Genomic DNA, 13607 nt, shown 5'->3' on the forward strand with positions numbered 1-13607 from the left:
TGGGGCACAGGAACCTGTGGGGGGCACCCCTCTTTTCCCCTTCCCACACTATTTCCTCCTCCAGCCAACCTACATGTAATCACATTTCTATGCTTTCTTTTCTCTTTCCACTCACTCACCAACCAAACTTTTATCTGTGCTGCATCTTCAGATATATTGACTTCATTTATATCCCGCCTTTCTCCCCAATGGAGACCCAAAGGAGCTTAAAGGATTATCCTCTCCTCCATTTTATTCTCACAACAACAGTGTGAGGTAGGTTAGGCTGAGAATGTATAACTGTCTCCCAGATCCTAATCTGAAAGTCTAACCACTGTACACCGCTGGCTTTCGTGGAGTGGCTGCTGTTGAATGGTATCAAGCAGCCAGGCCTGAGTGAGTCATGCAAGTCATATGGTCGCAAGTCACTCAGTGGTTGATGCCAGGCCTGACTGTGATAAGTCTTTCCTCAAAGGCCAAAACAGCCCTGGAAAGAGCCCCTCTCCTCCCCCCTACCTGACAGAGCCCCCTACCTGACAGAAACCAAGACTTGAATCCTGGCAATATGATTGTGGTTTACTAGCAGTGGCCACTGAGGGCATTTGTTTCTTAAAGCTACAGGTGCCGCTTCTATAATTTGGGGGTGGGGGATTTGTGTGTGTGTGTTAAGTGCCATCAAGTTGCTTCCAACTCATGGCGACCCTATGAATCACTGTCCTCCAAAATGTCCTATCTTTGACAGCCTTGCTCTGATCTTGCAAATTGAGGGCTGAGGTTTCCTGTATTGAGTCAATCCATCTCTTGTTGGGTCTTCCTCTTTTTCTGCTGCCCTCAACTTTTTCTAGCATGACTGTCTTTTCTAGTGACTCTTGTCTTCTCATAATGTGACCAAAATACAATAGCCTCAGTTTAGTCATTTTAGCTTCTAGGGTCAGTTCAGGCTTGATTTGATCTATAACCCACTGATTTTTTTTTTTTTGGCAGTCCATGGTATCCGTAACACTCTCCTTCAACACCAGATTTCAAAGGAATCTACTTTCTTCCTGTCAGCTTTCTTCAATGTCCAGCTTTCACACCCATACTTAGTAATTGGGAATACAATGGCATGAATAAACTTTATCTTGGTTGCCAGTGACATACCCTTACACTTCAGAATCTTTTCTAGCTCCTTCATGGCTGCCCTTCCCAGTCTCAATCTCCTTCTGATTACTTGGCTGCAGTCTCCCTTTTGGTTGAAGATGGAGCCAAGTAATAGAAAGCCTTCAACAATTTCAGTTTCCTGTTGTCAACCTTAAAGTTGTGTAATTCTCCTGTAGTTATTACCTTTGTCTTCTTGATGTTCAGCTGTAGTCCTGCTTTAGCACTTTCTCTTTTAACTTTCGGTAGTCGTTTCAAGTCTTCACTATTTTCTGCCAGTCATGTAGTCTCACCAGTGTATCAAATTGTTAATGTTCCTCCCTCCACTTTTCACTCCACCTTAATCTAAATCTAATCCAGCTTTCTTAATTATATGTTCTGCATATAGATTGAAGAGATAGGGAGATAAAATACATCCTTGTCTAACACCTTTGCCAATTGGAAACCATTCTGTTTCTCCATATTCTGTTCTAACTGTGGCCTCTTGTCCAGAGTACAGGTTGTGCATCAAAACGATCAGATGTATTGGCACACCCATTTCCTTTAAAACTAGCCATAGCTTTTTGTGATCCACAGTCAAAAGCTTGGCTTTAATCTATGAAACACAAGCTGATTCCCTTCTGAAATTCTCTCGTATGCTCCAGTAACCAACTGGATTTACCACTTGGTATATTTTTAAAAATATTTCAGATTTTTCTGCAAACTTAATTGGGGCTTTTATCAGGTTTATGTGTCTTGTCTGCCCATGGCCCCAGTCTTTGGATATAACTATCTGTAGATGGGGCTATGTTAAGAATTAAATACATTGAACAAGTAGGGAATGTTTTCCAATTATTAAAATGTCTCATGCTTCTTGCTGTCCCTTTGCTAATAAGCAACCTCTACATTACTTCTGATATACATCCACTAAATTTTCAAAGTCAACTTTGCCGGCTGTTATTACATTTGTATTAAATCTATGTCCTTTTAAAATAATGTTTCCCTTCTATGATCCCCAAGAGAAATATCCCTGTATAAACCAAAATATATCTACTATGACATTCTAAATGAAAAAATAATTTTGATAGATAATCTTGGTCACTGATTACTATTATGTCTTGATGGTGTCCCTCTTATATTTCAGCATTTGGTACATTGTAATTTCTGCTTCTTACCTAAGTATTGCGATCTTATGATAGTGAGATTAAGGTTCCTAATCATTGGACTGTGTGTTCTTAATAACTTTGTTTAGATTCAGTAATGAAGTTGTTTTTATTCTTTTTCTAACCCTCTCCCACAAGAAAAAAATATGTCAGTTAATGTGGTAGATGCTTTTAAAATTGGGTTTCATGCTACATATTGAAATCCTTTTGGATAAATTATCCTAGTTGCCACTACTTTATTGTCTGAGGCTTTTTTTTCACAGCACCGAGAAAAATCCATTTGGTTTCTGTCATGGTTGCGAAAACAGGGATATAACTGGGAGAACTATGAGCTTTTCTTTCCAGAGATGTATCAGAAGAGATCAATGATGGCATTTTAATACCTAGAAAGTCTGGGAAGCATAATTTCTTCTAGCTAGGGAACTATTTAAACTAGTGTTTTTGTAGCTAGAGGAGACAAGTGATCTTGAGACAGATTGAAACAAATTCATATTGAATATTTTAATTCAGTCTCATTTCTCTATGATTTACTTCAGGACTATTCAAAATAGCTGTCAATCCTACCTTTTTTAGGACCTTGGTTTAGTGTTGTTGTTGTTTTAAAAAAATCTGTATTTCCCTAGAGAAAAGGGTTGTCCTTCAGATAATTATTGTTTGTGATATAGGTTGATCCAAATTAATGGTGAAACCTAACAATGCCCGTTCCTAGTGCATACATATGTTACATAACCCTGGCTTTCAGATTGTCAGGTTCATTCTTAGCTATGAAGTCTATAATCCAAAGTAATTGGCTATTACAGTTTCCTTTTCATTCTTTCTGATGGCACTGACTGCCTGATGGACTTTGTACTAAAATTTTCATACCTTCCTACTTTTATTTTTTTCTTCCCTGGAGGTCAGAAGAAGCAGGTAGGTTACCAGGGAGATAACAGTAACCACTGCTCGCACTGTGGAGCATCCTAGGGAATGGTGCATGAAAACACTGCAAGGTGATTGGGACAAGACGGGAAAGGACGGGCTTCTAGCCATGAGCTGGCAGTCCCTTCCTTGCATCAGGTAAGGGGGAGGTGCTGCACCCTGCCGCCAGCTCTTTGGAGCCAGTGGCCACTCACAAAGCTCATGGGAGCAACCACTGGTTATCGGCTGAGCGTGAGCCACTGCCCCAAGCCATCCCACCACTGGCCCAAAGTGGGTGGATGCAGGCTGGGTGGGAGCTGCAGGAAGTCTGCTCCTTTCCTCTGTCCCTCTGTAGGGGTACAGGGTCAGGGGGGGTTGCCCCCCAGTTCACCCCTGCTTGAAATACCAAATCACAAAGTAGTCCTGATACCACATATTTCACAGAAGCACCTTTCAAACAAAAAGGTCAGTACAACTTCCTTGAAAGCTAGTAGTTATGAGACCCTGCAAACTTCTAGGGGGAGCTCGTTCCATAGTTGTGGGGGTAACTAGGGAGAAGGCAAATGAGCAGGCACTATTAACAAGCTTTGATCACTGGAATGTAAGTGACATTCAGGTTTGTAAGGGGAGAAATGGTCCTTTGGATATGTGGGTCCTTAAAAAAATAAATGCTAGCACAATGGATTTAAGAACAGCTAAAAATACAAAACAAATTGTGAAGTACTAAGAGGTCCTCTGAGACTTTCCCCCTTCTCTGGGATCACTACAGGATCACTGACCTGCTGAAACCTTCTCCTTGGGAAAGATCTTCTCCTTGGGCATGATCCTCTCTCCGATGATATTTATCATCTATGTGCACCCCCTTGCCTAGATTGTCTGGAGTTTCGGGCTGGGCTGCCATCGGTACGTTGATGACACCCAGCTTTACCTGTTAATGGACGGCCGTACGGGTTCAGCACCGGACATACTGGCCAGGTGCTTGGATGCCATGTGGGGGTGGCTGAGGAAGAGCCGTCTAAAGCTGAATCCGGCAAAGACAGAAGTACTGTGGCTCGGTCGGGGTGGTTTGAGGTTGGGGTGCCAGCTCCAGACTCTTGACGGTGTGCAGTTAACACCTGCACCTGCTGTCAACAGTCTGGGTGTGATCCTTGATGCCTCTGCTGGGCCTGGCAGCTGGTGCTTTACCTCTCCCTCCTGGATCTAGCCACAGTTATCCGTGCGACGGTCACCTCTTGGCTGGATTACTGTGACTCACTCTACGTAGGGCTGCCCTTGAGGCTGACCCAAAGGCTCCAGCTGGTATAGAATGCGGTAGCAAGGCTTCTTACTGGGGCCTCGCTCCGTGACCTTATACACCCAGTACTCTGTTGACGGCACTGGCTCCAGCTGGAGTATCGGATCAGGTTTAAGGTGCTGGTCTTGACCTTTAAAGCCTTACATGGTCTGCAACCCTCGAATCTTTGGGACCACCTCTCCTGGTACACCCAAAGGACATTGTGTTCCGCTGATAACAACCTGTTGGTGGTCCCCAAACCTAGGAGTGTGTGGCTGTCCTCAACTAGAGCTAGGGCCTTTTCGGCCCTGGCTCTGGCCTGGTGGAATGCTCTGCCTAGTAACATCAAGGCCCTGTGGGACTTGAAAGAGTTCCACAGGGCCTGTAAGACAGAGCTATTCCACCAGGCCTACAACTGAGGACAGCCACAGGTGATATCAGTGCTGGCCGCCCTACTCCTCCCTCCCTCCCTTTTATAACTATTGTTATGGGGGAGTGGGTTGCTGACTTGGTTCAACCAGGGTTTGGCATCTCTTGCTGCAGCGGGCGCTATATTGAATGGCGACCATCTGTTTCAATAATTTTAGGAGACTGTATTTATGGTTTTAAATGTTTTATTGGTGTGGATATTTGTGATTTTTATTGTTGTTACCCGCCCTGAGCCCGGCCTTGGCTGGGGAGGGTGGGCTAGAAATTTAAATAAATAAATAAATAAATGTCTTATAGGTCTTCATAGGGAATACAATCGTCATCATGGTAGTACCTGTGCAGTCAGACATGGGCACTATGCACTTACAGGCCTGCCACGGAGAGGTTTTTGAAGCTCAGAAAATGCCCAGTGGCACTTTGTTCTTCTCCCCCATGGTGCTTTCTGCCTTTTGCAGCATGATATAGAGGGGGGTGAGTGGGCAGAGTGCCCTACCATCAGTTCTCTCTCTGCCGCCACTGAGAGAGCTTCGCTAATAGAAGCTCCAGCCCCTTTTAACCAGCACAAAGCTGCCAACAATTTCTGCCTCATTACACTGCCTCCACAGAACGTAAGCTTCTGCTTACCTTCCTGTTTGCAGGAATTAAAGCCTGATCATGGCCAGAGGTGTGAACTAAGGGTAAGAGCCAAAGGACTCCTAGCCCATTGCTCATCACCTGTGGCCTCAAGTTTCCTGGCCCAGTGGGTCCAAGCCCAGCCCAAGAGCTGTGCAGTATATATTTTGCTTTGTCACATTTGTTTGTTTAAACCATGTTTTTTCTTGTTTGAAAGCTACTTCAGGTACCTAGTGGGGAGAAAAACAGCATATAAAAGGTAAATAAGAAGCCAAGTCCCTGTTTAGCCTAGCTGAACATACAGTATTAACTTACTCTGTTTCTGCAATCTGCACTTTTCAGTATAAGAAAAGGTATTTAAATAAATAAATAAAAACTCTGCCACCTGAGCACACAAACTCCTGCACCCTCACAGTTACCTCCCAGCTGCCCTTTTGCAACTTTCTTCTCTATGGAATGTGCACCTTATTGGCTCATAAAGATATGAATGACTTATAGCAACAGTTCTGGCACATAAATCAACAGTACATCCAATCAGCAAATAACCCACTCCCTGCACTGGAGGCACAACAGTTAAATGTCAGAAACCTCAGCTTAGCCCCCCCCTTCCCCAATTTCCATACTGGAAGGACACAGCAGAGGGACAAAACCCTCTGGCGTTGCTCCCTGGTCCTCTCCAGGGGCGCACTTTGGTAGTGACACTGGGCTGAAAAGGTATCCAGGACCTGGATATCTCTATCCTGACTTGGCTGTTTGGAGCAGAACTGGGTGTGAGTCGGGGGGTCTCTCTTCCACTTCTGGCAGTGGTTGTTACTAGTTCTGCCAAGTTCAGACAACCCAAGAGGGCAATCCAAAAGAACAGTAGGGGATTAGATTTCCAGAGCTTCCCTCCCTTGCTGATCTCATGGTGGCAGACTGTCTAGAGACGTGACCTATGTGTCCTACAATGAACATTCCTGTGGCTGAATTCGGAGGAGATATGTAGGAAGAGTGAACATTAAAATAATGTGTATGTGGTATATCCTTGGTGTTAAAAGGGCTCATATTCCTTTGAAAAGGCAGGGATATTCTCCTTGCAGAATAATTGTAGAGTAGTTTTATTAATCTATTTTCTTGCAATTTATTGATAATAAAAGCAGAATCTGTTAATGTGAATGCGGTCATTATGGATAGGAGAGACAGCATTGTAAGTGGCAATAGGGATGTTACTAAACCATCATAAAGCTATGTAGGGTTTTTTCTTCCTCTCTACAACAGTTGTTCAATAGCCACTTGAAAAAACCATCAGATTCCTTTAGTTGTTTCTATTAATTATAAATATTCATACAAGCAATTAATACAGGAATAACTTTCCTTTATTTATGTAATTTAGATGTTAGGGAAAGCTTTGAGATGTTGTTTTTAGCTTCTAGAAAAAGTTAGAAAAAGCCTGCAAAGTGATGTTTGTGGCTTGCATCCAGCAATCTATGAGCAGAAAGGAAACAGTATTGTACAGTTCCATGTATGTAAGTGCTAGCAGCTCACAGCACCTGAATATCATTTTATCAAACCAACACTGTGTATGATGAGCAGTGGAATGTGCAGCAGATGGGTCTGCATGATTTTATTTCATTTGTTAAATTGTATCAGAAGAAATTCCTCGTGACATCTCTGAATTGCTTTCACTTAGGGTGCATAGACAGTGAGGAATCGTTTTAGCACTTCCATTTGCACAAGGGCTTTTGTATATGTGAAACTTTTTCATGGGGTCCTTTCTACCTTGTGTGTAGGTGGTTTAGTGAAACTTTCTGTGGGTAAGAAACATACAAAACAAGCATGAATCAGTAGTGCTCATATGTTTCCTTTACTGCTTTTAGTGTTGTTTTGAAAATGTGTTGCATGAACTGGACTCTCCATCTTCCTCATTATGGCCAGTATGGCCACTTCATCATTATGGCCAGTAAATGCATGTATTACTCCCCACACACCAGTTGCCATGTATTAGTAGAAAGTTAGCATTACAGTATGTAGCCCCTCACCGAGTTCAGTGGTGAAGTGGTCTCCTAGAATGTCTGAAGGTCAGAATCTGCCTTGACAGCCTGTTCTAGTCTTGATCGCAAATTACAGTGAATGTATATACAATCTGTGTACAGTGTACACTTGATCATTCTTTATACATGTGTTGAGTAATTCTCACACTACATTTAGCACACATAGAGCTGAACATGTGATTGAAACCTCACATTTATCCAAAGTTTATGTGTATTGGCTTTTTTTTACAAACAGATGTATGCATGTACGTGCAGGTTGTACATGCATTCATTTTAACATGTGAACAGGGTCCTGAAGTAAGCCCATTAGTAGCCCTGATGAAGTTTACATACTGGTAATAAATTGTATGCGAAGGCAATTTGAACGCTTGAAAGTGATCTATATAAATGCTTTATTAGTATTGGCTAGCATCCAAGGGAACTATACAGTAGTGTCATGGGCATGAGGAGATTCTGAGCTTGCATTTCTGTAACAGCAGCCCATAGCACCTCATGGCAAACTGTTTTCTGAAACTTAAAAAAAAAGGTAAAGGTCACCTGTGCAAGCACCGGGTCATTCCTGACCCATGGGGTGACATCACATCCTGATGTTTTCTAGGCAGACTTTGTTTACGGGGTGGTTTACCAGTGCCTTCCCTAGTCATCTTCCCTTTACCAGCTGTGGAGATATTTTTCTCTAAAACCGGTAATCTACAAAGGTACCAACTCCCTGTGGCTATTTTCATTATGTCTAATTAGCCACATAAGCTGATTTAATGTGGGGTAGCTTTCCTCTCCCCTTTTTAAATGCCTGTTTTAACCCACTGACACATGCTAATTAAAGGTTCTATGTAGGGAGCAACATCTGAATGATTCAGAACTATCTCAGCTTGGAATAAATGAAATGCCTTGCTGCAGGTCAATAGTATTTCAAGTTTTCCAGATTAGTATGTTTTTTTCTTTGAAAAGTCAGCATATGAGTAGATTAATATCTTCTGATTACTTTTATTTTCTGTATAAATTGGATCCTTAGAGATTGGCACCGAACGTTTTAAACTTTCATGTAGGTGTAGATTTCAAAATGGGGAAGCAATGAAATCTCAAATCAGCTCACCTGACTGTCCCATCAATTAAAGAAGCTCATTTGGTGGGTATATGAGAGAGGGCCTTTTCAGTGGCAGCCCCACAATTATGAAACAGCCTCTCCAGGGAGGTGCACCTGGCCCCCTCACTTTTGATCTTTAGGAGGCCACTGAAGATGGTTTTATTTAGGAGTGCATTTGATTAAAGCAGTCCAAAATTGTGATTTTCAGTTTTGGTTTAATGTTTTTTATGTAATCTATTTTATGTATTTTATTAATATTGCAGGCTGCCTTGAGCCCTGTAAGGAAGAAATGAAGCTAATTACTGTTTTAAGTAAAGAAATAAATATCAGGAAGTAGCTTGCATGACTTTTACCTTAATGTTATATTTTATTGTAAATAATAGTCATGTTTAGCTAGACTGAATGCTAACCCCTCTATGGTTATGCAGGGCAGAATTTAAAATATACCATATCTAGACAGGACCTGTCCTTGCTCTTCTGGCTCTATTGATTCATTAGCACATGCCCTCTTGGAATGCCGCTTTTATGAGGAACTTCGATCACATTTTATCTCTCCCCTTTTAACATATAAATCTAATGCCTCTGTGTCTGACATAATGCCTTTTTTTAATTAAGTGACAGGGATCCCAAGGCTACATTGTCAGTGGCAAGATTTGTTTCAGTCCTTATGTCCCTCAAACATTAGATATATGCTGCTCAAGATCAATGGATCAAGGAGCTTCTAAGGGATAAAGGAAAGGAAAGGATAATAGTCATATATCCAACCATGCAGTTCTTCTGGCAGAATTGCATTTCTCTGGGTGGAAGAACGGACTGTACTTTGGCTCATTTTCTCCTCCTCCTGACAACCCCATTTTGCCCCCTGTGCTGTTTCTGAAGGTCAAAAGTTGGAGGGGTTTAGTGGGCTGCAGGAGGGGGAGTGTAGATGGATGAATGCATACAATTTTTATCAATAAAAGTGTGTGTACATATGGGACCCACACTGATCCCCCAAGGTGTTGAGGTTTGGGTTGCCCTTCCACCAGACCCTGGCTGCCTCCCTGAGGTCAGAATGGGGTTATGTCTTTAGAGGGCTAAGAACCAGCTGCTTTTGGCTGAGGTTGGTGATCTATTTACCCAAATTGCTGATTAGGACAAACGAAAGTGGTCATTGTGGAGGGTTGAGGATGTCCTAGTCAAATCCGGTGTCCACTGGGGGTCTAGGAGTGGAACAGTTCCATTAAAGGAGCAGTTTCAGAGTCAGTGGGGTGCAAGGTGTAGAGGACGAGCTTGGAGAGGGCACAGAGCATGGAGAAAGGAAAAGATGTAGGATGGTATCATTGGTGTGGGAGATGTTCAGACTAGTGAAAGCCTTAAAGATCAGAGGTGTGCAATGGAGAAACTGGAGAAGGAGGTCACTGGAGGTTGTAGTAACCCCTGGAGGGGTAGGCATTTGAAGAAGTGCATCCTGGTCCTACAATGGGAAGCGTAATTGGCCAATTAATGTAATTGTTCACTCTGGCACTGTCAGCAAATTCCTTAAGTGACAACATGTTCCCTTTTCGCAGAAGATGAATCTGTTAAACATGTTAAATTCAAGAATACAGTGGTGAATGGTAATAAATCAGAAACAGCTTGATTCCCTTTTGAACTATTTTCTGCATAAAATTACTGGTGCTCCCAGCTTTATTTCTGGGGTATCACTGCGTGCCAAACTGGGCCTTAGTTCCCTCGAAACTCAGATTTGGGTCGCTGCTTTTAGATTCTGGGTCAAGATTTATTTTTCCACGGAGGCGAATGGATATTTATACCTACTTCAAACTGATTTCTACCAGACCTCGTGGAGTAAACTGGTTGATCATCGTATCTAGTCTTTAGGAATCTCTCTGACCGAAAGGATCACGGGTCATCGGTAGCTCTTTCTTCAATCTTGATCTGCTTTCAAAAACTGGATTTTGGAAGTACTGCAATAAGAGCATGTAGAGCAGTGGTTCCCAACCTTTTTTTGACCAGGGACCACTAGGACGTTTTTGTTCAGTGCAGGGACCCCAAGGTTCAAAATAAAAATTCTGAGAATTTGAAAATAAACTTTAATCATAACTGTTAGTTAAACATTAAACTTAGAATAATATTTTAATATATTTTTTATAATAGATAACTTTTAATTGAAAATGTGATTTTTGAGCTTGCATCCTTTTTACAAGCTGGGCAATTCTGGAGCTAATACTGTTGCTCAGAGCTACACGAATATCATCACTTGCTACCAATCGATTTCTGGTCTTGTTCTTAATTATAAGCAAAGCAGAAAACCCTTGTTTGCATAAATAAGTTGTGGAGAAGAGCATAAGATATCGCAAGGCGAATCCCCGAACTGTAGGATATGAAATTGCTTTTTTACACCAGAACTCTTCAAGAGAAACTGATTCAAACGCATCCTTGCAGTGCCTATAATTTTGGAATTCAATGAGCTCTTCCTGGATTTCTTCTGCAACCTCTTCAACAGCAATACCAAAAGGATTGCGAATCAGCTTTTGGGTATCTTTTGATTCGGTCTGGTTATATTCCGGGAAGTAACGGTGGAATTCATCGACCAGCATTTGCTGATGACTTCCGACTTCTGATGTTGTCTTGTATATTCGCGGTGATCATGTCATCTTTACTTTTAATGTCACAAACGCAGAATAATTATTTTCGCCAACTTTACCTACCTATAATTGAAGTTTGCAAGTAAAGGCACACAGTTTGTCTTCAAACATAAAAATGTTTCCCACACCTGCTAAATTTATGTTTCCAGAACCTTGCAACTGTAAGTTTAGTTTATTTAAATGTGAGAAAATATCTACAAGAAAAGCCAAATGCATCTGACTTTTCGAATCAGAAAACTGCTCTAGTAAATCTTTAATTTTCTTCTCGGCTAGAAACAGCTCAACCTCTTTTCTTAGTTCAAATAACCATCCCAGCATATTGCCTTTCGATAGCCAACAAACTTCGGTGTGGAAAAGAAGAGTCTCATGATTGGAGTCCATTTCAGTGCACAGTTTTTTAAAAAGGCGTGTATTTAAGGTGCTGCTTTTAATAACATTGACCACTTTTATGGCCATTTCCATGGTATTAACAAGGCTTTTAGGAAGAGTCTTGGAAGCGAATGCCTGACGATGTATGATACAATGAGTTGTTATTGCTGAAGAAGTCTTCTGTTTTATTAATGTTGCTAGACCGGAGCGTGATCCTAACATGGCTGGAGCGCCATCCGTACAGAAGCCGGTGAGCTTTTCCCACATAATGCTATGTTTCTCAAAATACTCCGCTATTATATTCATGACGTCGATACCTTTTGACGTCGTTTCCAGTTTCCGCGAAATCAATAATTCCTCTTTAATAGTGTTGTTGTCGTCTAAAAAGCGGACAGATACGAGCAACTGACTGCAATTAGAAACATCTGTCGATTCATCACACTGCAAAGCGAAACATGGCAAATTTCTTATTTTCGAAACAAGCTGCTCCTCGATGTCATTTGACATAATTTCAATTCGAGCTTTTACCGTGTTTGATAGAGGTATTTCTTGTATTTTCTTTTTGGCTTCCATCCCTAAAACTTCTTCGACAGCTATCACCTCTATACCTAAGTCTAAACTTGCCGTAATCTCTCCCAATGTATTTTGATTTTCTGACAATCCACAATACAGACAATTATTTATGTTGGCTAGACTAAATGCCATTCCACCAGGGGAGTTAACTGGTCATCTGAATAGGGTACTGTAGTGTGAGAGAGTATGCCAATGTGGTTCTGCCCAAATAGACACTCTCCTGCATTCCTTGTGTAATTGCAATCTGCTCAACGAAGTGAGAGACACATGGATAAAGTCTTTTATCTGGGAATCTCCTTGTGATCTGGAAAATTTGAGGGTTCTTTTAGCAGGGGTGGATTTTAATATTATATTGGCAGTTGCCAAGTTTTTATCTCAGTCAATCAAGAAAAAAAATACTAATGCTCTTATTGTTTATCTAGATATCTGTGTGTGTGGTTCAGGGGTTTCAAAATTACGGCCAGGAGAGTGGATCCTGCCCCTTGAGGGCTGTTATCCTGCCCTTGAGGCAGCCATTTTCCCAGCTCCCCCCTTTCCTCCACATCACCAGGAGCCAGCTGAAGGTCGAGGGCAAAAGGAAGATGCAGTGGCCACTGGAGGAAACCCCAGGCCCGCTCGGCAGCCAAGGAGACGCTTGCTGCCTACCCACCAGCCAGAGCAGGATCTGGGGGGAAGAGGGGGGAGCTGATTCCCTGGGCGGCATGCAGACAGTGGTTGTTGGAATATGAGTAACCCATAGGCCTGGAGCCCATCTACATGCTTTTTCTCCCGCATGGAAAGTGGAAAGCTAGTGGCAGTGGGGCATGCAGGGATCCCAGGCAGCTCCCAGACTCTGCGCGGCACACGTCAGTCACCAGGAGCAGCTGCTATTTCCCAGCACATGGAGCTGTCGCTTAGTGGGGAGGGAGGGAGAGGGAAACTTCGCCTCTGCCCTGCACCTCAGTACCTTGTGAGCTCCCCGCCCATCGGGATCCCACACAAGCTCTTCTGGCCAGTGCCAGGTGCTGCATGGAGGGAGCTGAAGGCGACAAAATGCATGCAGCTATGCAACTGGAGCTGTTGCTCAGCTGTGGGAGGGGGGCGTGGGACCCTGTGCCTCTGCCCTGCACCTCAGTGTGCTGCCTTGTGAGCTCCCCACCCATCGCCCCCCAGGCTCTCCTGGCTGGTGCCAGGCGCTGCACATTTTGGACAGGGCATTTGCAGTTGCTCTGCCTTTCATGTGGAACTCACTTCCCACACAGGTTCACTTGGTGCCAAGCTTGCTGGGTTTCAGTTGCATGGAAAAATCACTGTTTCTTTCCCCTGGCTTTTTGTTTATTTCTGCTGTCATTGTCCTTCATCTGACCTTGTGTATATATATTTGGTGCCCTGAATAACTATTGTTTTTACTTTTATTTCAAGTAGTTTTCTAGTTAATTTTGTGCTACTTCTAAATGAACTGATTTTTACATTGCTTTC

At 42.6% G+C, this 13607-nt stretch overlaps 1 protein-coding gene across 1 annotated transcript in view; it reads left to right on the forward strand.

Annotated features, from left to right (window-relative positions):
• Positions 1-13607, forward strand: part of SLC39A11 (solute carrier family 39 member 11) — a 437903-nt gene that overhangs the window by 109835 nt on the left and 314461 nt on the right. The gene's annotated exons all lie outside the window — the stretch shown is intronic.

Source organism: Euleptes europaea, chromosome 1, assembly GCF_029931775.1.
Source record: "Euleptes europaea isolate rEulEur1 chromosome 1, rEulEur1.hap1, whole genome shotgun sequence".
Classification (NCBI taxonomy): domain Eukaryota; kingdom Metazoa; phylum Chordata; class Lepidosauria; order Squamata; family Sphaerodactylidae; genus Euleptes; species Euleptes europaea.